Raw genomic sequence first — 19,542 nt, forward strand, 5'->3', positions numbered from 1 at the left:
GAACATTCTCACAATGGCAATTTCTTCCAATAACAAGGTGAAAAGGACTCATCGAATTAAATTACTTTTTGTTTCCCTTCCACGAGAGGAACAATATTATTCCCACACACACGCACACAACCAAACGGCGTGTAAAAAGTTTGAGGATGCCAACGACACATGGCGTTCCCAAGTGGTCACCCACCTAAGTACTAACCATGCCCGATGTTGCTTAACTTCGGTGATCGGACGAGAACCGGTGTTTTCAACATGGTATGGTCGTTGACAAGTATGCTCCTGCTATGTCCGCAACATAAGCGCCGTCGAAGGAGGCTGCCAGGAGCTAAAAATAGAACATTCTCACAATGGCCAGTTCTTCCAACAACAAGGTGAAAAGGACTTATCGAATGAAATTTCTGTTTGTTTCCCTTCCACGAGAGGAACAATATTATTCCCACACACACGCACACAACCAAACGGCGTGTAAAAAGTTTGAGGATGCCAACGACACATGGCGTTCCCAAGTGGTCACCCACCTAAGTACTAACCATGCCCGATGTTGCTTAACTTCGGTGATCGGACGAGAACCGGTGTTTTCAACATGGTATGGTCGTTGACAAGTATCCTCCTGCTATGTCCGCAACATAAGCGCCGTCGAAGGAGGCTGCCAGGAGCTAAAAATAGAACATTCTCACAATGGCCAGTTCTTCCAACAACAAGGCAAAAAGGACTCATTGAATGTAATTTCTTTTTGTTTCCCTTCCACGAGAGGAATAATATTATTCCCACACACACGCACACAACCAAACGGCGTGTAAAAAGTTTGAGGATGCCAACGACACATGGCGTTCCCAAGTGGTCACCCACCTAAGTACTAACCATGCCCGATGTTGCTTAACTTCGGTGATCGGACGAGAACCGGTGTTTTCAACATGGTATGGTCGTTGACAAGTATGCTCCTGCTATGTTCGCAACATAAGCGTCGTCGAAGGAGGCTACCAGGAGCTAACAATAGAACATTCTCACAATGGCCAGTTCTTCCAACAAAAAGGCAAAAAGGACTCATTGAATGTAATTTCTTTTTGTTTCCCTTCCACGAGAGGAATAATATTATTCCCACACACACGCACACAACCAAACGGCGTGTAAAAAGTTTGAGGATGCCAACGACACATGGCGTTCCCAAGTGGTCACCCACCTAAGTACTAACCATGCCCGATGTTGCTTAACTTCGGTGATCGGACGAGAACCGGTGTTTTCAACATGGTATGGTCGTTGACAAGTATGCTCCTGCTATGTCCGCAACATAAGCACCGTCGAAGGAGGCTGGACGGAGCTAAAAATAGAACTTTCTCACACACCGGTGTTTTCAACATGGTATGGTCGTTGACAAGTATGCTCCTGCTATGTTCGCAACATAAGCGCCGTCGAAGGAGGCTGGACGGAGCTAAAAATAGAACATTCTCACAATGTTCAGTTCTTCCAACAACAAGGTGAAAAGGACTCATTGAATGTAATTTCTTTTTGTTTCCCTTCCACGTGAGGAACAATATTATTCCCACACACACGCATTCAACCAAACGGCGTGTAAAAAGTTTGAGGATGCCAACGACACATGGCGTTCCCAAGTGGTCACCCACCTAAGTACTAACCATGCCCGATGTTGCTTAACTTCGGTGATCGGACGAGAACCGGTGTTTTCAACATGGTATGGTCGTTGACAAGTATGCTCCTGCTATGTCCGCAACATAAGCGTCGTCGAAGGAGGCTGGACGGAGCTAAAAATAGAACATTCTCACAATGGCCAGTTCTTCCAACAAAAAGGCTAAAAGGACTCATTGAATGTAATTTCTTTTTGTTTCCCTTCCACGAGAGGAATAATATTATTCCCACACACACGCACACAACCAAACGGCGTGTAAAAAGTTTGAGGATGCCAACGACACATGGCGTTCCCAAGTGGTCACCCACCTAAGTACTAAAACCATGCCCGATGTTGCTTAACTTCGGTGATCGGACGAGAACCGGTGTTTTCAACATGGTATGGTCGTTGACAAGTATGCTCCTGCTATGTCCGCAACATAAGCGTCGTCGAAGGAGGCTGCCAGGAGCTAACAATAGAACATTCTCACAATGGCCAGTTCTTCCAACAAAAAGGCAAAAAGGACTCATCGAATGTAATTTCTTTTTGTTTCCCTTCCACGAGAGGAACAATATTATTCCCACACACACGCACACAACCAAACGGCGTGTAAAAAGTTTGAGGATGCCAACGACACATGGCGTTCCCAAGTGGTCACCCACCTAAGTACTAACCATGCCCGATGTTGCTTAACTTCGGTGATCGGACGAGAACCGGTGTTTTCAACATGGTATGGTCGTTGACAAGTATGCTCCTGCTATGTCCGCAACATAAGCGTCGTCGAAGGAGGCTGGACGGAGCTAAAAATAGAACATTCTCACAATGGCCAGTTCTTCCAACAACAAGGTGAAAAGGACTCATTGAATGAAATTAATTTTTGTTTCCCTTCCACGTGAGGAACAATATTATTCCCACACACACGCACACAACCAAACGGCGTGTAAAAAGTTTTAGGATGCCAACGACACATGGCGTTCCCAAGTGGTCACCCACCTAAGTACTAACCATGCCCGATGTTGCTTAACTTCGGTGATCGGACGAGAACCGGTGTTTTCAACATGGTATGGTCGTTGACAAGTATGCTCCTGCTATGTCCGCAACATAAGCGTCGTCGAAGGAGGCTGGACGGAGCTAAAAATAGAACATTCTCACAATGGCCAGTTCTTCCAACAAAAAGGCAAAAAGGACTCATTGAATGTAATTTCTTTTTGTTTCCCTTCCACGAGAGGAACAATATTATTCCCACACACACGCACACAACCAAACGGCGTGTAAAAAAGTTTGAGGATGCCAACGACACATGGCGTTCCCAAGTGGTCACCCACCTAAGTACTAACCATGCCCGATGTTGCTTAACTTCGGTGATCGGACGAGAACCGGTGTTTTCAACATGGTATGGTCGTTGACAAGTATGCTCCTGCTATGTTCGCAACATAAGCGCCGTCGAAGGAGCCTGCCAGGAGCTAAAAATAGAACATTCTCACAATGTTCAGTTCTTCCAACAACAAGGCAAAAAGGACTCATCGAATGAAATTACTTTTTGTTTCCCTTCCACGTGAGGAAGAATATTATTCCCACACACACGCACACAACCAAACGGCGTGTAAAAAGCTTGAGGATGCCAACGACACATGGCGTTCCCAAGTGGTCACCCACCTAAGTACTAACCATGCCCGATGTTGCTTAACTTCGGTGATCGGACGAGAACCGGTGTTTTCAACATGGTATGGTCGTTGACAAGTATGTTGCTGCTATGTTCGCAACATAAGCGCCGTCGAAGGAGGCTGGACGGAGCTAAAAATAGAACATTCTCACAATGGCCAGTTCTTCCAACAACAAGGCAAAAAGGACTCATTGAATGTAATTTCTTTTTGTTTCCCTTCCACGAGAGGAATAATATTATTCCCACACACACGCACACAACCAAACGGCGTGTAAAAAGTTTGAGGATGCCAACGACACATGGCGTTCCCAAGTGGTCACCCACCTAAGTACTAACCATGCCCGATGTTGCTTAACTTCGGTGATCGGACGAGAACCGGTGTTTTCAACATGGTATGGTCGTTGACAAGTATGCTCCTGCTATGTCCGCAACATAAGCACCGTCGAAGGAGGCTGGACGGAGCTAAAAATAGAACTTTCTCACACACCGGTGTTTTCAACATGGTATGGTCGTTGACAAGTATGCTCCTGCTATGTTCGCAACATAAGCGCCGTCGAAGGAGGCTGGACGGAGCTAAAAATAGAACATTCTCACAATGGCCAGTTCTTCCAACAACAAGGTGAAAAGGACTCATTGAATGAAATTACTTTTTGTTTCCCTTCCACGAGAGGAAGAATATTATTCCCACACACACGCACACAACCAAACGGCGTGTAAAAAGTTTGATGATGCCAACGACACATGGCGTTCCCAAGTGGTCACCCACCTAAGTACTAACCATGCCCGATGTTGCTTAACTTCGGTGATCGGACGAGAACCGGTGTTTTCAACATGGTATGGTCGTTGACAAGTATGCTCCTGCTATGTCCGCAACATAAGCGCCGTCGAAGGAGGCTGGACGGAGCTAAAAATAGAACATTCTCACAATGTTCAGTTCTTCCAACAACAAGGCAAAAAGGACTCATTGAATGTAATTTCTTTTTGTTTCCCTTCCACGTGAGGAAGAATATTATTCCCACACACACGCATACAACCAAACGGCGTGTAAAAAGTTTGAGGATGCCAACGACACATGGCGTTCCCAAGTGGTCACCCACCTAAGTACTAACCATGCCCGATGTTGCTTAACTTCGGTGATCGGACGAGAACCGGTGTTTTCAACATGGTATGGTCGTTGACAAGTATGCTCCTGCTATGTTCGCAACATAAGCGCCGTCGAAGGAGGCTGCCAGGAGCTAAAAATAGAACATTCTCACAATGGCCAGTTCTTCCAACAACAAGGCAAAAAGGACTCATTGAATGTAATTTCTTTTTGTTTCCCTTCCACGAGAGGAATAATATTATTCCCACACACACGCACACAACCAAACGGCGTGTAAAAAGTTTGAGGATGCCAACGACACATGGCGTTCCCAAGTGGTCACCCACCTAAGTACTAACCATGCCCGATGTTGCTTAACTTCGGTGATCGGACGAGAACCGGTGTTTTCAACATGGTATGGTCGTTGACAAGTATGCTCCTGCTATGTCCGCAACATAAGCGTCGTCGAAGGAGGCTGGACGGAGCTAAAAATAGAACATTCTCACAATGGCCAGTTCTTCCAACAACAAGGCAAAAAGGACTTATCGAATGAAATTACTTTTTGTTTCCCTTCCACGAGAGGAAGAATATTATTCCCACACACACGCATTCAAACAAACGGTGTGTAAAAAAGTTTGAGGATGCCAACGACACATGGCGTTCCCAAGTGGTCACCCACCTAAGTACTAACCATGCCCGATGTTGCTTAACTTCGGTGATCGGACGAGAACCGGTGTTTTCAACATGGTATGGTCGTTGACAAGTATGCTCCTGCTATGTCCGCAACATAAGCGCCGTCGAAGGAGGCTGCCAGGAGCTAAAAATAGAACATTCTCACAATGTTCAGTTCTTCCAACAACAAGGTGAAAAGGACTCATTGAATGTAATTTCTTTTTGTTTCCCTTCCACGAGAGGAAGAATATTATTCCCACACACACGCATTCAACCAAACGGCGTGTAAAAAGTTTGAGGATGCCAACGACACATGGCGTTCCCAAGTGGTCACCCACCTAAGTACTAACCATGCCCGATGTTGCTTAACTTCGGTGATCGGACGAGAACCGGTGTTTTCAACATGGTATGGTCGTTGACAAGTATGCTCCTGCTATGTTCGCAACATAAGCGCCGTCGAAGGAGGCTGGACGGAGCTAAAAATAGAACATTCTCACAATGTTCAGTTCTTCCAACAACAAGGTGAAAAGGACTCATTGAATGTAATTTCTTTTTGTTTCCCTTCCACGAGAGGAACAATATTATTCCCACACACACGCACACAACCAAACGGCGTGTAAAAAGTTTGAGGATGCCAACGACACATGGCGTTCCCAAGTGGTCACCCACCTAAGTACTAACCATGCCCGATGTTGCTTAACTTCGGTGATCGGACGAGAACCGGTGTTTTCAACATGGTATGGTCGTTGACAAGTATGCTCCTGCTATGTCCGCAACATAAGCGTCGTCGAAGGAGGCTGGACGGAGCTAAAAATAGAACATTCTCACAATGGCCATTTCTTCCAACAACAAGGTGAAAAGGACTCATCGATTGAAATTACTTTTTGTTTCCCTTCCACGAGAGGAACAATATTATTCCCACACACACGCACACAACCAAACGGTGTGTAAAAAGTTTGAGGATGCCAACGACACATGGCGTTCCCAAGTGGTCACCCACCTAAGTACTAACCATGCCCGATGTTGCTTAACTTCGGTGATCGGACGAGAACCGGTGTTTTCAACATGGTATGGTCGTTGACAAGTATGCTCCTGCTATGTTCGCAACATAAACGCCGTCGAAGGAGGCTGGACGGAGCTAAAAATAGAATATTCTCACAATGTTCAGTTCTTCCAACAACAAGGTGAAAAGGACTCATCGAATGAAATTTCTTTTTGTTTCCCTTCCACGAGAGGAAGAATATTATTCCCACACACACGCATACAATCAAACGGCGTGTAAAAAAAGTTTGAGGATGCCAACGACACATGGCGTTCCCAAGTGGTCACCCACCTAAGTACTAACCATGCCCGATGTTGCTTAACTTCGGTGATCGGACGAGAACCGGTGTTTTCAACATGGTATGGTCGTTGACAAGTATGCTCCTGCTATGTCCGCAACATAAGCGCCGTCGAAGGAGGCTGGACGGAGCTAAAAATAGAACATTCTCACAATGGCCATTTCTTCCAACAACAAGGTGAAAAGGACTCATTGAATGTAATTTCTTTTTGTTTCCCTTCCACGAGAGGAAGAATATTATTCCCACACACACGCATTCAACCAAACGGCGTGTAAAAAGTTTGAGGATGCCAACGACACATGGCGTTCCCAAGTGGTCACCCACCTAAGTACTAACCATGCCCGATGTTGCTTAACTTCGGTGATCGGACGAGAACCGGTGTTTTCAACATGGTATGGTCGTTGACAAGTATGCTCCTGCTATGTCCGCAACATAAGCGTCGTCGAAGGAGGCTGGACGGAGCTAAAAATAGAACATTCTCACAATGTTCAGTTCTTCCAACAACAAGGTGAAAAGGCTCATTTAATGAAATTACTTTTTGTTTCCCTTCCACGAGAGGAAGAATATTATTCCCACACACACGCACACAACCAAACGGCGTGTAAAAAGTTTGAGGATGCCAACGACACATGGCGTTCCCAAGTGGTCACCCACCTAAGTACTAACCATGCCCGATGTTGCTTAACTTCGGTGATCGGACGAGAACCGGTGTTTTCAACATGGTATGGTCGTTGACAAGTATGCTCCTGCTATGTCCGCAACATAAGCGCCGTCGAAGGAGGCTGCCAGGAGCTAAAAATAGAACATTCTCACAATGTTCAGTTCTTCCAACAACAAGGTGAAAAGGACACATCGAATGAAATTACTTTTTGTTTCCCTTCCACGAGAGGAAGAATATTATTCCCACACACACGCACACAACCAAACGGTGTGTAAAAAGTTTGAGGATGCCAACGACACATGGCGTTCCCAAGTGGTCACCCACCTAAGTACTAACCATGCCCGATGTTGCTTAACTTCGGTGATCGGACGAGAACCGGTGTTTTCAACATGGTATGGTCGTTGACAAGTATGCTCCTGCTATGTCCGCAACATAAGCGTCGTCGAAGGAGGCTACCAGGAGCTAAAAATAGAACATTCTCACAATGGCCATTTCTTCCAACAACAAGGTGAAAAGGACTCATTGAATGTAATTTCTTTTTGTTTCCCTTCCACGAGAGGAACAATATTATTCCCACACACACGCACACAACCAAACGGCGTGTAAAAAGTTTGAGGATGCCAACGACACATGGCGTTCCCAAGTGGTCACCCACCTAAGTACTAACCATGCCCGATGTTGCTTAACTTCGGTGATCGGACGAGAACCGGTGTTTTCAACATGGTATGGTCGTTGACAAGTATGCTCCTGCTATGTCCGCAACATAAGCGCCGTCGAAGGAGGCTGCCAGGAGCTAAAAATAGAACATTCTCACAATGTTCAGTTCTTCCAACAACAAGGTGAAAAGGACACATCGAATGAAATTACTTTTTGTTTCCCTTCCACGTGAGGAAGAATATTATTCCCACACACACGCACACAACCAAACGGTGTGTAAAAAGTTTGAGGATGCCAACGACACATGGCGTTCCCAAGTGGTCACCCACCTAAGTACTAACCATGCCCGATGTTGCTTAACTTCGGTGATCGGACGAGAACCGGTGTTTTCAACATGGTATGGTCGTTGACAAGTATGCTCCTGCTATGTCCGCAACATAAGCGTCGTCGAAGGAGGCTGGACGGAGCTAAAAATAGAACATTCTCACAATGGCCATTTCTTCCAACAACAAGGTGAAAAGGACTCATTGAATGTAATTTCTTTTTGTTTCCCTTCCACGAGAGGAACAATATTATTCCCACACACACGCACACAACCAAACGGCGTGTAAAAAGTTTGAGGATGCCAACGACACATGGCGTTCCCAAGTGGTCACCCACCTAAGTACTAACCATGCCCGATGTTGCTTAACTTCGGTGATCGGACGAGAACCGGTGTTTTCAACATGGTATGGTCGTTGACAAGTATGCTCCTGCTATGTTCGCAACATAAACGCCGTCGAAGGAGGCTGAACGGAGCTAAAAATAGAATATTCTCACAATGTTCAGTTCTTCCAACAACAAGGTGAAAAGGACTCATCGAATGAAATTTCTTTTTGTTTCCCTTCCACGAGAGGAAGAATATTATTCCCACACACACGCACACAACCAAACGGCGTGTAAAAAAAGTTTGAGGATGCCAACGACACATGGCGTTCCCAAGTGGTCACCCACCTAAGTACTAACCATGCCCGATGTTGCTTAACTTCGGTGATCGGACGAGAACCGGTGTTTTCAACATGGTATGGTCGTTGACAAGTATGCTCCTGCTATGTCCGCAACATAAGCGCCGTCGAAGGAGGCTGGACGGAGCTAAAAATAGAACATTCTCACAATGGTCAGTTCTTCCAACAACAAGGCAAAAAGGACTCATTGAATGTAACTTCTTTTTGTTTCCCTTCCACGAGAGGAAGAATATTATTCCCACACACACGCACACAACCAAACGGCGTGTAAAAAGTTTGAGGATGCCAACGACACATGGCGTTCCCAAGTGGTCACCCACCTAAGTACTAACCATGCCCGATGTTGCTTAACTTCGGTGATCGGACGAGAACCGGTGTTTTCAACATGGTATGGTCGTTGACAAGTATGCTCCTGCTATGTCCGCAACATAAGCGCCGTCGAAGGAGGCTGGACGGAGCTAAAAATAGAACATTCTCACAATGTTCAGTTCTTCCAACAACAAGGTGAAAAGGACTCATTGAATGTAATTTCTTTTTGTTTCCCTTCCACGAGAGGAAGAATATTATTCCCACACACACGCATTCAACCAAACGGCGTGTAAAAAGTTTGAGGATGCCAACGACACATGGCGTTCCCAAGTGGTCACCCACCTAAGTACTAACCATGCCCGATGTTGCTTAACTTCGGTGATCGGACGAGAACCGGTGTTTTCAACATGGTATGGTCGTTGACAAGTATGCTCCTGCTATGTCCGCAACATAAGCGTCGTCGAAGGAGGCTGGACGGAGCTAAAAATAGAACATTCTCACAATGGCCATTTCTTGCAACAACAAGGTGAAAAGGACTCATCGATTGAAATTACTTTTTGTTTCCCTTCCACGAGAGGAACAATATTATTCCCACACACACGCACACAACCAAACGGTGTGTAAAAAGTTTGAGGATGCCAACGACACATGGCGTTCCCAAGTGGTCACCCACCTAAGTACTAACCATGCCCGATGTTGCTTAACTTCGGTGATCGGACGAGAACCGGTGTTTTCAACATGGTATGGTCGTTGACAAGTATGCTCCTGCTATGTTCGCAACATAAACGCCGTCGAAGGAGGCTGGACGGAGCTAAAAATAGAATATTCTCACAATGTTCAGTTCTTCCAACAACAAGGTGAAAAGGACTCATCGAATGAAATTTCTTTTTGTTTCCCTTCCACGAGAGGAAGAATATTATTCCCACACACACGCATACAATCAAACGGCGTGTAAAAAAAGTTTGAGGATGCCAACGACACATGGCGTTCCCAAGTGGTCACCCACCTAAGTACTAACCATGCCCGATGTTGCTTAACTTCGGTGATCGGACGAGAACCGGTGTTTTCAACATGGTATGGTCGTTGACAAGTATGCTCCTGCTATGTCCGCAACATAAGCGCCGTCGAAGGAGGCTGCCAGGAGCTAAAAATAGAACATTCTCACAATGTTCAGTTCTTCCAACAACAAGGCAAAAAGGACTTATCGAATGAAATTACTTTTTGTTTCCCTTCCACGTGAGGAAGAATATTATTCCCACACACACGCACACAACCAAACGGTGTGTAAAAAGTTTGAGGATGCCAACGACACATGGCGTTCCCAAGTGGTCACCCACCTAAGTACTAACCATGCCCGATGTTGCTTAACTTCGGTGATCGGACGAGAACCGGTGTTTTCAACATGGTATGGTCGTTGACAAGTATGCTCCTGCTATGTCCGCAACATAAGCGTCGTCGAAGGAGGCTGGACGGAGCTAAAAATAGAACATTCTCACAATGGCCATTTCTTCCAACAACAAGGTGAAAAGGACTCATTGAATGTAATTTCTTTTTGTTTCCCTTCCACGAGAGGAACAATATTATTCCCACACACACGCACACAACCAAACGGTGTGTAAAAAGTTTGAGGATGCCAACGACACATGGCGTTCCCAAGTGGTCACCCACCTAAGTACTAACCATGCCCGATGTTGCTTAACTTCGGTGATCGGACGAGAACCGGTGTTTTCAACATGGTATGGTCGTTGACAAGTATGCTCCTGCTATGTTCGCAACATAAACGCCGTCGAAGGAGGCTGGACGGAGCTAAAAATAGAATATTCTCACAATGTTCAGTTCTTCCAACAACAAGGTGAAAAGGACTCATCGAATGAAATTTCTTTTTGTTTCCCTTCCACGAGAGGAAGAATATTATTCCCACACACACGCACACAACCAAACGGCGTGTAAAAAAAGTTTGAGGATGCCAACGACACATGGCGTTCCCAAGTGGTCACCCCCACCTAAGTACTAACCATGCCCGATGTTGCTTAACTTCGGTGATCGGACGAGAACCGGTGTTTTCAACATGGTATGGTCGTTGACAAGTATGCTCCTGCTATGTCCGCAACATAAGCGCCGTCGAAGGAGGCTGGACGGAGCTAAAAATAGAACATTCTCACAATGGCCAGTTCTTCCAACAACAAGGCAAAAAGGACTTATCGAATGAAATTACTTTTTGTTTCCCTTCCACGAGAGGAAGAATATTATTCCCACACACACGCATTCAAACAAACGGTGTGTAAAAAAGTTTGAGGATGCCAACGACACATGGCGTTCCCAAGTGGTCACCCACCTAAGTACTAACCATGCCCGATGTTGCTTAACTTCGGTGATCGGACGAGAACCGGTGTTTTCAACATGGTATGGTCGTTGACAAGTATGCTCCTGCTATGTCCGCAACATAAGCGCCGTCGAAGGAGGCTGCCAGGAGCTAAAAATAGAACATTCTCACAATGTTCAGTTCTTCCAACAACAAGGTGAAAAGGACTCATTGAATGTAATTTCTTTTTGTTTCCCTTCCACGAGAGGAAGAATATTATTCCCACACACACGCATTCAACCAAACGGCGTGTAAAAAGTTTGAGGATGCCAACGACACATGGCGTTCCCAAGTGGTCACCCACCTAAGTACTAACCATGCCCGATGTTGCTTAACTTCGGTGATCGGACGAGAACCGGTGTTTTCAACATGGTATGGTCGTTGACAAGTATGCTCCTGCTATGTTCGCAACATAAGCGCCGTCGAAGGAGGCTGGACGGAGCTAAAAATAGAACATTCTCACAATGTTCAGTTCTTCCAACAACAAGGTGAAAAGGACTCATTGAATGTAATTTCTTTTTGTTTCCCTTCCACGAGAGGAACAATATTATTCCCACACACACGCACACAACCAAACGGCGTGTAAAAAGTTTGAGGATGCCAACGACACATGGCGTTCCCAAGTGGTCACCCACCTAAGTACTAACCATGCCCGATGTTGCTTAACTTCGGTGATCGGACGAGAACCGGTGTTTTCAACATGGTATGGTCGTTGACAAGTATGCTCCTGCTATGTCCGCAACATAAGCGCCGTCGAAGGAGGCTGGACGGAGCTAAAAATAGAACATTCTCACAATGGCCATTTCTTCCAACAACAAGGTGAAAAGGACTCATTTAATGAAATTTCTTTTTGTTTCCCTTCCACGAGAGGAACAATATTATTCCCACACACACGCACACAACCAAACGGCGTGTAAAAAGTTTGAGGATGCCAACGACACATGGCGTTCCCAAGTGGTCACCCACCTAAGTACTAACCATGCCCGATGTTGCTTAACTTCGGTGATCGGACGAGAACCGGTGTTTTCAACATGGTATGGTCGTTGACAAGTATGCTCCTGCTATGTCCGCAACATAAGCGTCGTCGAAGGAGGCTGGACGGAGCTAAAAATAGAACATTCTCACAATGGCCATTTCTTCCAACAACAAGGTGAAAAGGACTCATCGATTGAAATTACTTTTTGTTTCCTTTCCACGAGAGGAACAATATTATTCCCACACACACGCACACAACCAAACGGTGTGTAAAAAGTTTGAGGATGCCAACGACACATGGCGTTCCCAAGTGGTCACCCACCTAAGTACTAACCATGCCCGATGTTGCTTAACTTCGGTGATCGGACGAGAACCGGTGTTTTCAACATGGTATGGTCGTTGACAAGTATGCTCCTGCTATGTTCGCAACATAAACGCCGTCGAAGGAGGCTGGACGGAGCTAAAAATAGAATATTCTCACAATGTTCAGTTCTTCCAACAACAAGGTGAAAAGGACTCATCGAATGAAATTTCTTTTTGTTTCCCTTCCACGAGAGGAAGAATATTATTCCCACACACACGCATACAATCAAACGGCGTGTAAAAAAAGTTTGAGGATGCCAACGACACATGGCGTTCCCAAGTGGTCACCCACCTAAGTACTAACCATGCCCGATGTTGCTTAACTTCGGTGATCGGACGAGAACCGGTGTTTTCAACATGGTATGGTCGTTGACAAGTATGCTCCTGCTATGTCCGCAACATAAGCGCCGTCGAAGGAGGCTGGACGGAGCTAAAAATAGAACATTCTCACAATGGCCATTTCTTCCAACAACAAGGTGAAAAGGACTCATTGAATGTAATTTCTTTTTGTTTCCCTTCCACGAGAGGAAGAATATTATTCCCACACACACGCATTCAACCAAACGGCGTGTAAAAAGTTTGAGGATGCCAACGACACACATGGCGTTCCCAAGTGGTCACCCACCTAAGTACTAACCATGCCCGATGTTGCTTAACTTCGGTGATCGGACGAGAACCGGTGTTTTCAACATGGTATGGTCGTTGACAAGTATGCTCCTGCTATGTCCGCAACATAAGCGTCGTCGAAGGAGGCTGGACGGAGCTAAAAATAGAACATTCTCACAATGTTCAGTTCTTCCAACAACAAGGTGAAAAGGCTCATTTAATGAAATTACTTTTTGTTTCCCTTCCACGAGAGGAAGAATATTATTCCCACACACACGCACACAACCAAACGGCGTGTAAAAAGTTTGAGGATGCCAACGACACATGGCGTTCCCAAGTGGTCACCCACCTAAGTACTAACCATGCCCGATGTTGCTTAACTTCGGTGATCGGACGAGAACCGGTGTTTTCAACATGGTATGGTCGTTGACAAGTATGCTCCTGCTATGTCCGCAACATAAGCGCCGTCGAAGGAGGCTGCCAGGAGCTAAAAATAGAACATTCTCACAATGTTCAGTTCTTCCAACAACAAGGTGAAAAGGACACATCGAATGAAATTACTTTTTGTTTCCCTTCCACGAGAGGAAGAATATTATTCCCACACACACGCACACAACCAAACGGCGTGTAAAAAAAGTTTGAGGATGCCAACGACACATGGCGTTCCCAAGTGGTCACCCCCACCTAAGTACTAACCATGCCCGATGTTGCTTAACTTCGGTGATCGGACGAGAACCGGTGTTTTCAACATGGTATGGTCGTTGACAAGTATGCTCCTGCTATGTCCGCAACATAAGCGCCGTCGAAGGAGGCTGGACGGAGCTAAAAATAGAACATTCTCACAATGGCCAGTTCTTCCAACAACAAGGCAAAAAGGACTTATCGAATGAAATTACTTTTTGTTTCCCTTCCACGAGAGGAAGAATATTATTCCCACACACACGCATTCAAACAAACGGTGTGTAAAAAAGTTTGAGGATGCCAACGACACATGGCGTTCCCAAGTGGTCACCCACCTAAGTACTAACCATGCCCGATGTTGCTTAACTTCGGTGATCGGACGAGAACCGGTGTTTTCAACATGGTATGGTCGTTGACAAGTATGCTCCTGCTATGTTCGCAACATAAGCGCCGTCGAAGGAGGCTGGACGGAGCTAAAAATAGAACATTCTCACAATGTTCAGTTCTTCCAACAACAAGGTGAAAAGGACTCATTGAATGTAATTTCTTTTTGTTTCCCTTCCACGAGAGGAACAATATTATTCCCACACACACGCACACAACCAAACGGCGTGTAAAAAGTTTGAGGATGCCAACGACACATGGCGTTCCCAAGTGGTCACCCACCTAAGTACTAACCATGCCCGATGTTGCTTAACTTCGGTGATCGGACGAGAACCGGTGTTTTCAACATGGTATGGTCGTTGACAAGTATGCTCCTGCTATGTCCGCAACATAAGCGCCGTCGAAGGAGGCTGGACGGAGCTAAAAATAGAACATTCTCACAATGGCCATTTCTTCCAACAACAAGGTGAAAAGGACTCATTTAATGAAATTTCTTTTTGTTTCCCTTCCACGAGAGGAACAATATTATTCCCACACACACGCACACAACCAAACGGCGTGTAAAAAGTTTGAGGATGCCAACGACACATGGCGTTCCCAAGTGGTCACCCACCTAAGTACTAACCATGCCCGATGTTGCTTAACTTCGGTGATCGGACGAGAACCGGTGTTTTCAACATGGTATGGTCGTTGACAAGTATGCTCCTGCTATGTCCGCAACATAAGCGTCGTCGAAGGAGGCTGGACGGAGCTAAAAATAGAACATTCTCACAATGGCCATTTCTTCCAACAACAAGGTGAAAAGGACTCATCGATTGAAATTACTTTTTGTTTCCTTTCCACGAGAGGAACAATATTATTCCCACACACACGCACACAACCAAACGGTGTGTAAAAAGTTTGAGGATGCCAACGACACATGGCGTTCCCAAGTGGTCACCCACCTAAGTACTAACCATGCCCGATGTTGCTTAACTTCGGTGATCGGACGAGAACCGGTGTTTTCAACATGGTATGGTCGTTGACAAGTATGCTCCTGCTATGTTCGCAACATAAACGCCGTCGAAGGAGGCTGGACGGAGCTAAAAATAGAATATTCTCACAATGTTCAGTTCTTCCAACAACAAGGTGAAAAGGACTCATCGAATGAAATTTCTTTTTGTTTCCCTTCCACGAGAGGAAGAATATTATTCCCACACACACGCATACAATCAAACGGCGTGTAAAAAAAGTTTGAGGATGCCAACGACACATGGCGTTCCCAAGTGGTCACCCACCTAAGTACTAACCATGCCCGATGTTGCTTAACTTCGGTGATCGGACGAGAACCGGTGTTTTCAACATGGTATGGTCGTTGACAAGTATGCTCCTGCTATGTCCGCAACATAAGCGCCGTCGAAGGAGGCTGGACGGAGCTAAAAATAGAACATTCTCACAATGGCCATTTCTTCCAACAACAAGGTGAAAAGGACTCATTGAATGTAATTTCTTTTTGTTTCCCTTCCACGAGAGGAAGAATATTATTCCCACACACACGCATTCAACCAAACGGCGTGTAAAAAGTTTGAGGATGCCAACGACACACATGGCGTTCCCAAGTGGTCACCCACCTAAGTACTAACCATGCCCGATGTTGCTTAACTTCGGTGATCGGACGAGAACCGGTGTTTTCAACATGGTATGGTCGTTGACAAGTATGCTCCTGCTATGTCCGCAACATAAGCGTCGTCGAAGGAGGCTGGACGGAGCTAAAAATAGAACATTCTCACAATGTTCAGTTCTTCCAACAACAAGGTGAAAAGGCTCATTTAATGAAATTACTTTTTGTTTCCCTTCCACGAGAGGAAGAATATTATTCCCACACACACGCACACAACCAAACGGCGTGTAAAAAGTTTGAGGATGCCAACGACACATGGCGTTCCCAAGTGGTCACCCACCTAAGTACTAACCATGCCCGATGTTGCTTAACTTCGGTGATCGGACGAGAACCGGTGTTTTCAACATGGTATGGTCGTTGACAAGTATGCTCCTGCTATGTCCGCAACATAAGCGCCGTCGAAGGAGGCTGCCAGGAGCTAAAAATAGAACATTCTCACAATGTTCAGTTCTTCCAACAACAAGGTGAAAAGGACACATCGAATGAAATTACTTTTTGTTTCCCTTCCACGAGAGGAAGAATATTATTCCCACACACACGCACACAACCAAACGGTGTGTAAAAAGTTTGAGGATGCCAACGACACATGGCGTTCCCAAGTGGTCACCCACCTAAGTACTAACCATGCCCGATGTTGCTTAACTTCGGTGATCGGACGAGAACCGGTGTTTTCAACATGGTATGGTCGTTGACAAGTATGCTCCTGCTATGTCCGCAACATAAGCGTCGTCGAAGGAGGCTACCAGGAGCTAAAAATAGAACATTCTCACAATGGCCATTTCTTCCAACAACAAGGTGAAAAGGACTCATTGAATGTAATTTCTTTTTGTTTCCCTTCCACGAGAGGAACAATATTATTCCCACACACACGCACACAACCAAACGGCGTGTAAAAAGTTTGAGGATGCCAACGACACATGGCGTTCCCAAGTGGTCACCCACCTAAGTACTAACCATGCCCGATGTTGCTTAACTTCGGTGATCGGACGAGAACCGGTGTTTTCAACATGGTATGGTCGTTGACAAGTATGCTCCTGCTATGTCCGCAACATAAGCGCCGTCGAAGGAGGCTGCCAGGAGCTAAAAATAGAACATTCTCACAATGTTCAGTTCTTCCAACAACAAGGCAAAAAGGACTTATCGAATGAAATTACTTTTTGTTTCCCTTCCACGTGAGGAAGAATATTATTCCCACACACACGCACACAACCAAACGGTGTGTAAAAAGTTTGAGGATGCCAACGACACATGGCGTTCCCAAGTGGTCACCCACCTAAGTACTAACCATGCCCGATGTTGCTTAACTTCGGTGATCGGACGAGAACCGGTGTTTTCAACATGGTATGGTCGTTGACAAGTATGCTCCTGCTATGTCCGCAACATAAGCGTCGTCGAAGGAGGCTGGACGGAGCTAAAAATAGAACATTCTCACAATGGCCATTTCTTCCAACAACAAGGTGAAAAGGACTCATTGAATGTAATTTCTTTTTGTTTCCCTTCCACGAGAGGAACAATATTATTCCCACACACACGCACACAACCAAACGGCGTGTAAAAAGTTTGAGGATGCCAACGACACATGGCGTTCCCAAGTGGTCACCCACCTAAGTACTAACCATGCCCGATGTTGCTTAACTTCGGTGATCGGACGAGAACCGGTGTTTTCAACATGGTATGGTCGTTGACAAGTATGCTCCTGCTATGTTCGCAACATAAACGCCGTCGAAGGAGGCTGAACGGAGCTAAAAATAGAATATTCTCACAATGTTCATTTCTTCCAACAACAAGGTGAAAAGGACTCATCGAATGAAATTTCTTTTTGTTTCCCTTCCACGAGAGGAAGAATATTATTCCCACACACACGCACACAACCAAACGGCGTGTAAAAAAAGTTTGAGGATGCCAACGACACATGGCGTTCCCAAGTGGTCACCCACCTAAGTACTAACCATGCCCGATGTTGCTTAACTTCGGTGATCGGACGAGAACCGGTGTTTTCAACATGGTATGGTCGTTGACAAGTATGCTCCTGCTATGTCCGCAACATAAGCGCCGTCGAAGGAGGCTGGACGGAGCTAAAAATAGAACATTCTCACAATGTTCAGTTCTTCCAACAACAAGGTGAAAAGGACTCATTGAATGTAATTTCTTTTTGTTTCCCTTCCAAGAGAGGAACAATATTATTCCCACACACACGCACACAACCAAACGGCGTGTAAAAAGTTTGAGGATGCCAACGACACATGGCGTTCCCAAGTGGTCACCCACCTAAGTACTAACCATGCCCGATGTTGCTTAACTTCGGTGATCGGACGAGAACCGGTGTTTTCAACATGGTATGGTCGTTGACAAGTATGCTCCTGCTATGTTCGCAACATAAGCGCCGTCGAAGGAGGCTGGACGGAGCTAAAAATAGAACATTCTCACAATGTTCAGTTCTTCCAACAACAAGGTGAAAAGGACTCATTGAATGTAATTTCTTTTTGTTTCCCTTCCACGAGAGGAACAATATTATTCCCACACACACGCACACAACCAAACGGCGTGTAAAAAGTTTGAGGATGCCAACGACACATGGCGTTCCCAAGTGGTCACCCACCTAAGTACTAACCATGCCCGATGTTGCTTAACTTCGGTGATCGGACGAGAACCGGTGTTTTCAACATGGTATGGTCGTTGACAAGTATGCTCCTGCTATGTCCGCAACATAAGCGCCGTCGAAGGAGGCTGGACGGAGCTAAAAATAGAACATTCTCACAATGTTCAGTTCTTCCAACAACAAGGTGAAAAGGACTCATTGAATGTAATTTCTTTTTGTTTCCCTTCCACGAGAGGAAGAATATTATTCCCACACACACGCATTCAACCAAACGGCGTGTAAAAAGTTTGAGGATGCCAACGACACATGGCGTTCCCAAGTGGTCACCCACCTAAGTACTAACCATGCCCGATGTTGCTTAACTTCGGTGATCGGACGAGAACCGGTGTTTTCAACATGGTATGGTCGTTGACAAGTATGCTCCTGCTATGTTCGCAACATAAGCGCCGTCGAAGGAGGCTGGACGGAGCTAAAAATAGAACATTCTCACAATGTTCAGTTCTTCCAACAACAAGGTGAAAAGGACTCATTGAATGTAATTTCTTTTTGTTTCCCTTCCACGAGAGGAACAATATTATTCCCACACACACGCACACAACCAAACGGCGTGTAAAAAGTTTGAGGATGCCAACGACACATGGCGTTCCCAAGTGGTCACCCACCTAAGTACTAACCATGCCCGATGTTGCTTAACTTCGGTGATCGGACGAGAACCGGTGTTTTCAACATGGTATGGTCGTTGACAAGTATGCTCCTGCTATGTCCGCAACATAAGCGCCGTCGAAGGAGGCTGCCAGGAGCTAAAAATAGAACATTCTCACAATGTTCAGTTCTTCCAACAACAAGGTGAAAAGGACTCATTTAATGTAATTTCTTTTTGTTTCCCTTCCACGAGAGGAAGAAT

The 19,542-nt window shown here is 45.6% G+C and overlaps 58 non-coding genes across 58 annotated transcripts; all 58 read right to left on the minus strand.

The window, feature by feature from the left end:
* Nucleotides 1–147: 147 nt before the first annotated feature.
* Nucleotides 148–266, minus strand: LOC131268228 (5S ribosomal RNA). Its single transcript, XR_009178781.1, has one exon. It is a non-coding gene; the product is annotated as a 5S ribosomal RNA (ribosomal RNA).
* A 212-nt stretch (nucleotides 267–478) lies between these two features.
* LOC131268229 (5S ribosomal RNA) lies at nucleotides 479–597 on the minus strand. Its single transcript, XR_009178782.1, has one exon. It is a non-coding gene; the product is annotated as a 5S ribosomal RNA (ribosomal RNA).
* Nucleotides 598–809: 212 nt separating this feature from the next.
* On the minus strand, nucleotides 810–928 carry LOC131268230 (5S ribosomal RNA). Its single transcript, XR_009178783.1, has one exon. It is a non-coding gene; the product is annotated as a 5S ribosomal RNA (ribosomal RNA).
* Nucleotides 929–1,140: 212 nt separating this feature from the next.
* LOC131268232 (5S ribosomal RNA) lies at nucleotides 1,141–1,259 on the minus strand. Its single transcript, XR_009178785.1, has one exon. It is a non-coding gene; the product is annotated as a 5S ribosomal RNA (ribosomal RNA).
* Nucleotides 1,260–1,582: 323 nt separating this feature from the next.
* LOC131268233 (5S ribosomal RNA) lies at nucleotides 1,583–1,701 on the minus strand. The gene has a single exon (XR_009178786.1). It is a non-coding gene; the product is annotated as a 5S ribosomal RNA (ribosomal RNA).
* Nucleotides 1,702–1,913: 212 nt separating this feature from the next.
* LOC131267880 (5S ribosomal RNA) lies at nucleotides 1,914–2,034 on the minus strand. The gene has a single exon (XR_009178457.1). It is a non-coding gene; the product is annotated as a 5S ribosomal RNA (ribosomal RNA).
* Nucleotides 2,035–2,246: 212 nt separating this feature from the next.
* Nucleotides 2,247–2,365, minus strand: LOC131268235 (5S ribosomal RNA). The gene has a single exon (XR_009178787.1). It is a non-coding gene; the product is annotated as a 5S ribosomal RNA (ribosomal RNA).
* Nucleotides 2,366–2,577: 212 nt separating this feature from the next.
* LOC131268236 (5S ribosomal RNA) lies at nucleotides 2,578–2,696 on the minus strand. The gene has a single exon (XR_009178788.1). It is a non-coding gene; the product is annotated as a 5S ribosomal RNA (ribosomal RNA).
* Nucleotides 2,697–2,909: 213 nt separating this feature from the next.
* LOC131268237 (5S ribosomal RNA) lies at nucleotides 2,910–3,028 on the minus strand. The gene has a single exon (XR_009178789.1). It is a non-coding gene; the product is annotated as a 5S ribosomal RNA (ribosomal RNA).
* Nucleotides 3,029–3,240: 212 nt separating this feature from the next.
* Nucleotides 3,241–3,359, minus strand: LOC131268238 (5S ribosomal RNA). The gene has a single exon (XR_009178790.1). It is a non-coding gene; the product is annotated as a 5S ribosomal RNA (ribosomal RNA).
* Nucleotides 3,360–3,571: 212 nt separating this feature from the next.
* Nucleotides 3,572–3,690, minus strand: LOC131268239 (5S ribosomal RNA). Its single transcript, XR_009178791.1, has one exon. It is a non-coding gene; the product is annotated as a 5S ribosomal RNA (ribosomal RNA).
* A 323-nt stretch (nucleotides 3,691–4,013) lies between these two features.
* LOC131268240 (5S ribosomal RNA) lies at nucleotides 4,014–4,132 on the minus strand. The gene has a single exon (XR_009178792.1). It is a non-coding gene; the product is annotated as a 5S ribosomal RNA (ribosomal RNA).
* A 212-nt stretch (nucleotides 4,133–4,344) lies between these two features.
* On the minus strand, nucleotides 4,345–4,463 carry LOC131268241 (5S ribosomal RNA). Its single transcript, XR_009178793.1, has one exon. It is a non-coding gene; the product is annotated as a 5S ribosomal RNA (ribosomal RNA).
* Nucleotides 4,464–4,675: 212 nt separating this feature from the next.
* Nucleotides 4,676–4,794, minus strand: LOC131268242 (5S ribosomal RNA). The gene has a single exon (XR_009178794.1). It is a non-coding gene; the product is annotated as a 5S ribosomal RNA (ribosomal RNA).
* A 213-nt stretch (nucleotides 4,795–5,007) lies between these two features.
* On the minus strand, nucleotides 5,008–5,126 carry LOC131268244 (5S ribosomal RNA). Its single transcript, XR_009178796.1, has one exon. It is a non-coding gene; the product is annotated as a 5S ribosomal RNA (ribosomal RNA).
* A 212-nt stretch (nucleotides 5,127–5,338) lies between these two features.
* On the minus strand, nucleotides 5,339–5,457 carry LOC131268245 (5S ribosomal RNA). The gene has a single exon (XR_009178797.1). It is a non-coding gene; the product is annotated as a 5S ribosomal RNA (ribosomal RNA).
* A 212-nt stretch (nucleotides 5,458–5,669) lies between these two features.
* Nucleotides 5,670–5,788, minus strand: LOC131268246 (5S ribosomal RNA). Its single transcript, XR_009178798.1, has one exon. It is a non-coding gene; the product is annotated as a 5S ribosomal RNA (ribosomal RNA).
* Nucleotides 5,789–6,000: 212 nt separating this feature from the next.
* LOC131268247 (5S ribosomal RNA) lies at nucleotides 6,001–6,119 on the minus strand. The gene has a single exon (XR_009178799.1). It is a non-coding gene; the product is annotated as a 5S ribosomal RNA (ribosomal RNA).
* A 214-nt stretch (nucleotides 6,120–6,333) lies between these two features.
* On the minus strand, nucleotides 6,334–6,452 carry LOC131268248 (5S ribosomal RNA). The gene has a single exon (XR_009178800.1). It is a non-coding gene; the product is annotated as a 5S ribosomal RNA (ribosomal RNA).
* A 212-nt stretch (nucleotides 6,453–6,664) lies between these two features.
* On the minus strand, nucleotides 6,665–6,783 carry LOC131268249 (5S ribosomal RNA). Its single transcript, XR_009178801.1, has one exon. It is a non-coding gene; the product is annotated as a 5S ribosomal RNA (ribosomal RNA).
* Nucleotides 6,784–6,994: 211 nt separating this feature from the next.
* On the minus strand, nucleotides 6,995–7,113 carry LOC131268251 (5S ribosomal RNA). Its single transcript, XR_009178802.1, has one exon. It is a non-coding gene; the product is annotated as a 5S ribosomal RNA (ribosomal RNA).
* Nucleotides 7,114–7,325: 212 nt separating this feature from the next.
* LOC131268252 (5S ribosomal RNA) lies at nucleotides 7,326–7,444 on the minus strand. The gene has a single exon (XR_009178803.1). It is a non-coding gene; the product is annotated as a 5S ribosomal RNA (ribosomal RNA).
* A 212-nt stretch (nucleotides 7,445–7,656) lies between these two features.
* Nucleotides 7,657–7,775, minus strand: LOC131268253 (5S ribosomal RNA). The gene has a single exon (XR_009178804.1). It is a non-coding gene; the product is annotated as a 5S ribosomal RNA (ribosomal RNA).
* Nucleotides 7,776–7,987: 212 nt separating this feature from the next.
* Nucleotides 7,988–8,106, minus strand: LOC131268254 (5S ribosomal RNA). Its single transcript, XR_009178805.1, has one exon. It is a non-coding gene; the product is annotated as a 5S ribosomal RNA (ribosomal RNA).
* Nucleotides 8,107–8,318: 212 nt separating this feature from the next.
* LOC131268256 (5S ribosomal RNA) lies at nucleotides 8,319–8,437 on the minus strand. The gene has a single exon (XR_009178807.1). It is a non-coding gene; the product is annotated as a 5S ribosomal RNA (ribosomal RNA).
* Nucleotides 8,438–8,651: 214 nt separating this feature from the next.
* On the minus strand, nucleotides 8,652–8,770 carry LOC131268257 (5S ribosomal RNA). The gene has a single exon (XR_009178808.1). It is a non-coding gene; the product is annotated as a 5S ribosomal RNA (ribosomal RNA).
* A 212-nt stretch (nucleotides 8,771–8,982) lies between these two features.
* LOC131268258 (5S ribosomal RNA) lies at nucleotides 8,983–9,101 on the minus strand. The gene has a single exon (XR_009178809.1). It is a non-coding gene; the product is annotated as a 5S ribosomal RNA (ribosomal RNA).
* Nucleotides 9,102–9,313: 212 nt separating this feature from the next.
* On the minus strand, nucleotides 9,314–9,432 carry LOC131268259 (5S ribosomal RNA). The gene has a single exon (XR_009178810.1). It is a non-coding gene; the product is annotated as a 5S ribosomal RNA (ribosomal RNA).
* A 212-nt stretch (nucleotides 9,433–9,644) lies between these two features.
* Nucleotides 9,645–9,763, minus strand: LOC131268260 (5S ribosomal RNA). Its single transcript, XR_009178811.1, has one exon. It is a non-coding gene; the product is annotated as a 5S ribosomal RNA (ribosomal RNA).
* Nucleotides 9,764–9,977: 214 nt separating this feature from the next.
* On the minus strand, nucleotides 9,978–10,096 carry LOC131268262 (5S ribosomal RNA). Its single transcript, XR_009178813.1, has one exon. It is a non-coding gene; the product is annotated as a 5S ribosomal RNA (ribosomal RNA).
* A 212-nt stretch (nucleotides 10,097–10,308) lies between these two features.
* LOC131268263 (5S ribosomal RNA) lies at nucleotides 10,309–10,427 on the minus strand. Its single transcript, XR_009178814.1, has one exon. It is a non-coding gene; the product is annotated as a 5S ribosomal RNA (ribosomal RNA).
* Nucleotides 10,428–10,639: 212 nt separating this feature from the next.
* On the minus strand, nucleotides 10,640–10,758 carry LOC131268264 (5S ribosomal RNA). The gene has a single exon (XR_009178815.1). It is a non-coding gene; the product is annotated as a 5S ribosomal RNA (ribosomal RNA).
* Nucleotides 10,759–10,972: 214 nt separating this feature from the next.
* LOC131267885 (5S ribosomal RNA) lies at nucleotides 10,973–11,093 on the minus strand. Its single transcript, XR_009178462.1, has one exon. It is a non-coding gene; the product is annotated as a 5S ribosomal RNA (ribosomal RNA).
* Nucleotides 11,094–11,306: 213 nt separating this feature from the next.
* Nucleotides 11,307–11,425, minus strand: LOC131268265 (5S ribosomal RNA). Its single transcript, XR_009178816.1, has one exon. It is a non-coding gene; the product is annotated as a 5S ribosomal RNA (ribosomal RNA).
* Nucleotides 11,426–11,637: 212 nt separating this feature from the next.
* LOC131268267 (5S ribosomal RNA) lies at nucleotides 11,638–11,756 on the minus strand. The gene has a single exon (XR_009178817.1). It is a non-coding gene; the product is annotated as a 5S ribosomal RNA (ribosomal RNA).
* A 212-nt stretch (nucleotides 11,757–11,968) lies between these two features.
* LOC131268269 (5S ribosomal RNA) lies at nucleotides 11,969–12,087 on the minus strand. Its single transcript, XR_009178819.1, has one exon. It is a non-coding gene; the product is annotated as a 5S ribosomal RNA (ribosomal RNA).
* A 212-nt stretch (nucleotides 12,088–12,299) lies between these two features.
* LOC131268270 (5S ribosomal RNA) lies at nucleotides 12,300–12,418 on the minus strand. Its single transcript, XR_009178820.1, has one exon. It is a non-coding gene; the product is annotated as a 5S ribosomal RNA (ribosomal RNA).
* Nucleotides 12,419–12,630: 212 nt separating this feature from the next.
* Nucleotides 12,631–12,749, minus strand: LOC131268271 (5S ribosomal RNA). Its single transcript, XR_009178821.1, has one exon. It is a non-coding gene; the product is annotated as a 5S ribosomal RNA (ribosomal RNA).
* A 214-nt stretch (nucleotides 12,750–12,963) lies between these two features.
* Nucleotides 12,964–13,082, minus strand: LOC131268272 (5S ribosomal RNA). The gene has a single exon (XR_009178822.1). It is a non-coding gene; the product is annotated as a 5S ribosomal RNA (ribosomal RNA).
* Nucleotides 13,083–13,294: 212 nt separating this feature from the next.
* Nucleotides 13,295–13,415, minus strand: LOC131267852 (5S ribosomal RNA). The gene has a single exon (XR_009178430.1). It is a non-coding gene; the product is annotated as a 5S ribosomal RNA (ribosomal RNA).
* A 211-nt stretch (nucleotides 13,416–13,626) lies between these two features.
* On the minus strand, nucleotides 13,627–13,745 carry LOC131268273 (5S ribosomal RNA). The gene has a single exon (XR_009178823.1). It is a non-coding gene; the product is annotated as a 5S ribosomal RNA (ribosomal RNA).
* Nucleotides 13,746–13,959: 214 nt separating this feature from the next.
* Nucleotides 13,960–14,080, minus strand: LOC131267886 (5S ribosomal RNA). The gene has a single exon (XR_009178463.1). It is a non-coding gene; the product is annotated as a 5S ribosomal RNA (ribosomal RNA).
* A 213-nt stretch (nucleotides 14,081–14,293) lies between these two features.
* Nucleotides 14,294–14,412, minus strand: LOC131268274 (5S ribosomal RNA). Its single transcript, XR_009178824.1, has one exon. It is a non-coding gene; the product is annotated as a 5S ribosomal RNA (ribosomal RNA).
* A 212-nt stretch (nucleotides 14,413–14,624) lies between these two features.
* Nucleotides 14,625–14,743, minus strand: LOC131268275 (5S ribosomal RNA). The gene has a single exon (XR_009178825.1). It is a non-coding gene; the product is annotated as a 5S ribosomal RNA (ribosomal RNA).
* A 212-nt stretch (nucleotides 14,744–14,955) lies between these two features.
* LOC131268276 (5S ribosomal RNA) lies at nucleotides 14,956–15,074 on the minus strand. The gene has a single exon (XR_009178826.1). It is a non-coding gene; the product is annotated as a 5S ribosomal RNA (ribosomal RNA).
* Nucleotides 15,075–15,286: 212 nt separating this feature from the next.
* Nucleotides 15,287–15,405, minus strand: LOC131268277 (5S ribosomal RNA). The gene has a single exon (XR_009178827.1). It is a non-coding gene; the product is annotated as a 5S ribosomal RNA (ribosomal RNA).
* Nucleotides 15,406–15,619: 214 nt separating this feature from the next.
* On the minus strand, nucleotides 15,620–15,738 carry LOC131268278 (5S ribosomal RNA). Its single transcript, XR_009178828.1, has one exon. It is a non-coding gene; the product is annotated as a 5S ribosomal RNA (ribosomal RNA).
* Nucleotides 15,739–15,950: 212 nt separating this feature from the next.
* Nucleotides 15,951–16,071, minus strand: LOC131267854 (5S ribosomal RNA). Its single transcript, XR_009178432.1, has one exon. It is a non-coding gene; the product is annotated as a 5S ribosomal RNA (ribosomal RNA).
* A 211-nt stretch (nucleotides 16,072–16,282) lies between these two features.
* LOC131268280 (5S ribosomal RNA) lies at nucleotides 16,283–16,401 on the minus strand. The gene has a single exon (XR_009178830.1). It is a non-coding gene; the product is annotated as a 5S ribosomal RNA (ribosomal RNA).
* A 212-nt stretch (nucleotides 16,402–16,613) lies between these two features.
* On the minus strand, nucleotides 16,614–16,732 carry LOC131268281 (5S ribosomal RNA). Its single transcript, XR_009178831.1, has one exon. It is a non-coding gene; the product is annotated as a 5S ribosomal RNA (ribosomal RNA).
* Nucleotides 16,733–16,944: 212 nt separating this feature from the next.
* Nucleotides 16,945–17,063, minus strand: LOC131268283 (5S ribosomal RNA). The gene has a single exon (XR_009178832.1). It is a non-coding gene; the product is annotated as a 5S ribosomal RNA (ribosomal RNA).
* Nucleotides 17,064–17,275: 212 nt separating this feature from the next.
* Nucleotides 17,276–17,394, minus strand: LOC131268284 (5S ribosomal RNA). The gene has a single exon (XR_009178833.1). It is a non-coding gene; the product is annotated as a 5S ribosomal RNA (ribosomal RNA).
* A 212-nt stretch (nucleotides 17,395–17,606) lies between these two features.
* Nucleotides 17,607–17,725, minus strand: LOC131268285 (5S ribosomal RNA). Its single transcript, XR_009178834.1, has one exon. It is a non-coding gene; the product is annotated as a 5S ribosomal RNA (ribosomal RNA).
* Nucleotides 17,726–17,939: 214 nt separating this feature from the next.
* Nucleotides 17,940–18,058, minus strand: LOC131268286 (5S ribosomal RNA). The gene has a single exon (XR_009178835.1). It is a non-coding gene; the product is annotated as a 5S ribosomal RNA (ribosomal RNA).
* Nucleotides 18,059–18,270: 212 nt separating this feature from the next.
* On the minus strand, nucleotides 18,271–18,389 carry LOC131268287 (5S ribosomal RNA). Its single transcript, XR_009178836.1, has one exon. It is a non-coding gene; the product is annotated as a 5S ribosomal RNA (ribosomal RNA).
* Nucleotides 18,390–18,601: 212 nt separating this feature from the next.
* On the minus strand, nucleotides 18,602–18,720 carry LOC131268289 (5S ribosomal RNA). The gene has a single exon (XR_009178837.1). It is a non-coding gene; the product is annotated as a 5S ribosomal RNA (ribosomal RNA).
* Nucleotides 18,721–18,932: 212 nt separating this feature from the next.
* LOC131268290 (5S ribosomal RNA) lies at nucleotides 18,933–19,051 on the minus strand. The gene has a single exon (XR_009178838.1). It is a non-coding gene; the product is annotated as a 5S ribosomal RNA (ribosomal RNA).
* A 212-nt stretch (nucleotides 19,052–19,263) lies between these two features.
* Nucleotides 19,264–19,382, minus strand: LOC131268291 (5S ribosomal RNA). The gene has a single exon (XR_009178839.1). It is a non-coding gene; the product is annotated as a 5S ribosomal RNA (ribosomal RNA).
* Nucleotides 19,383–19,542: the final 160 nt, after the last annotated feature.

The sequence above is a fragment of the Anopheles coustani genome, chromosome 2 (genome assembly GCF_943734705.1).
Source record: "Anopheles coustani chromosome 2, idAnoCousDA_361_x.2, whole genome shotgun sequence".
In the NCBI taxonomy this organism is placed as follows: Eukaryota; Metazoa; Arthropoda; class Insecta; order Diptera; family Culicidae; genus Anopheles; species Anopheles coustani.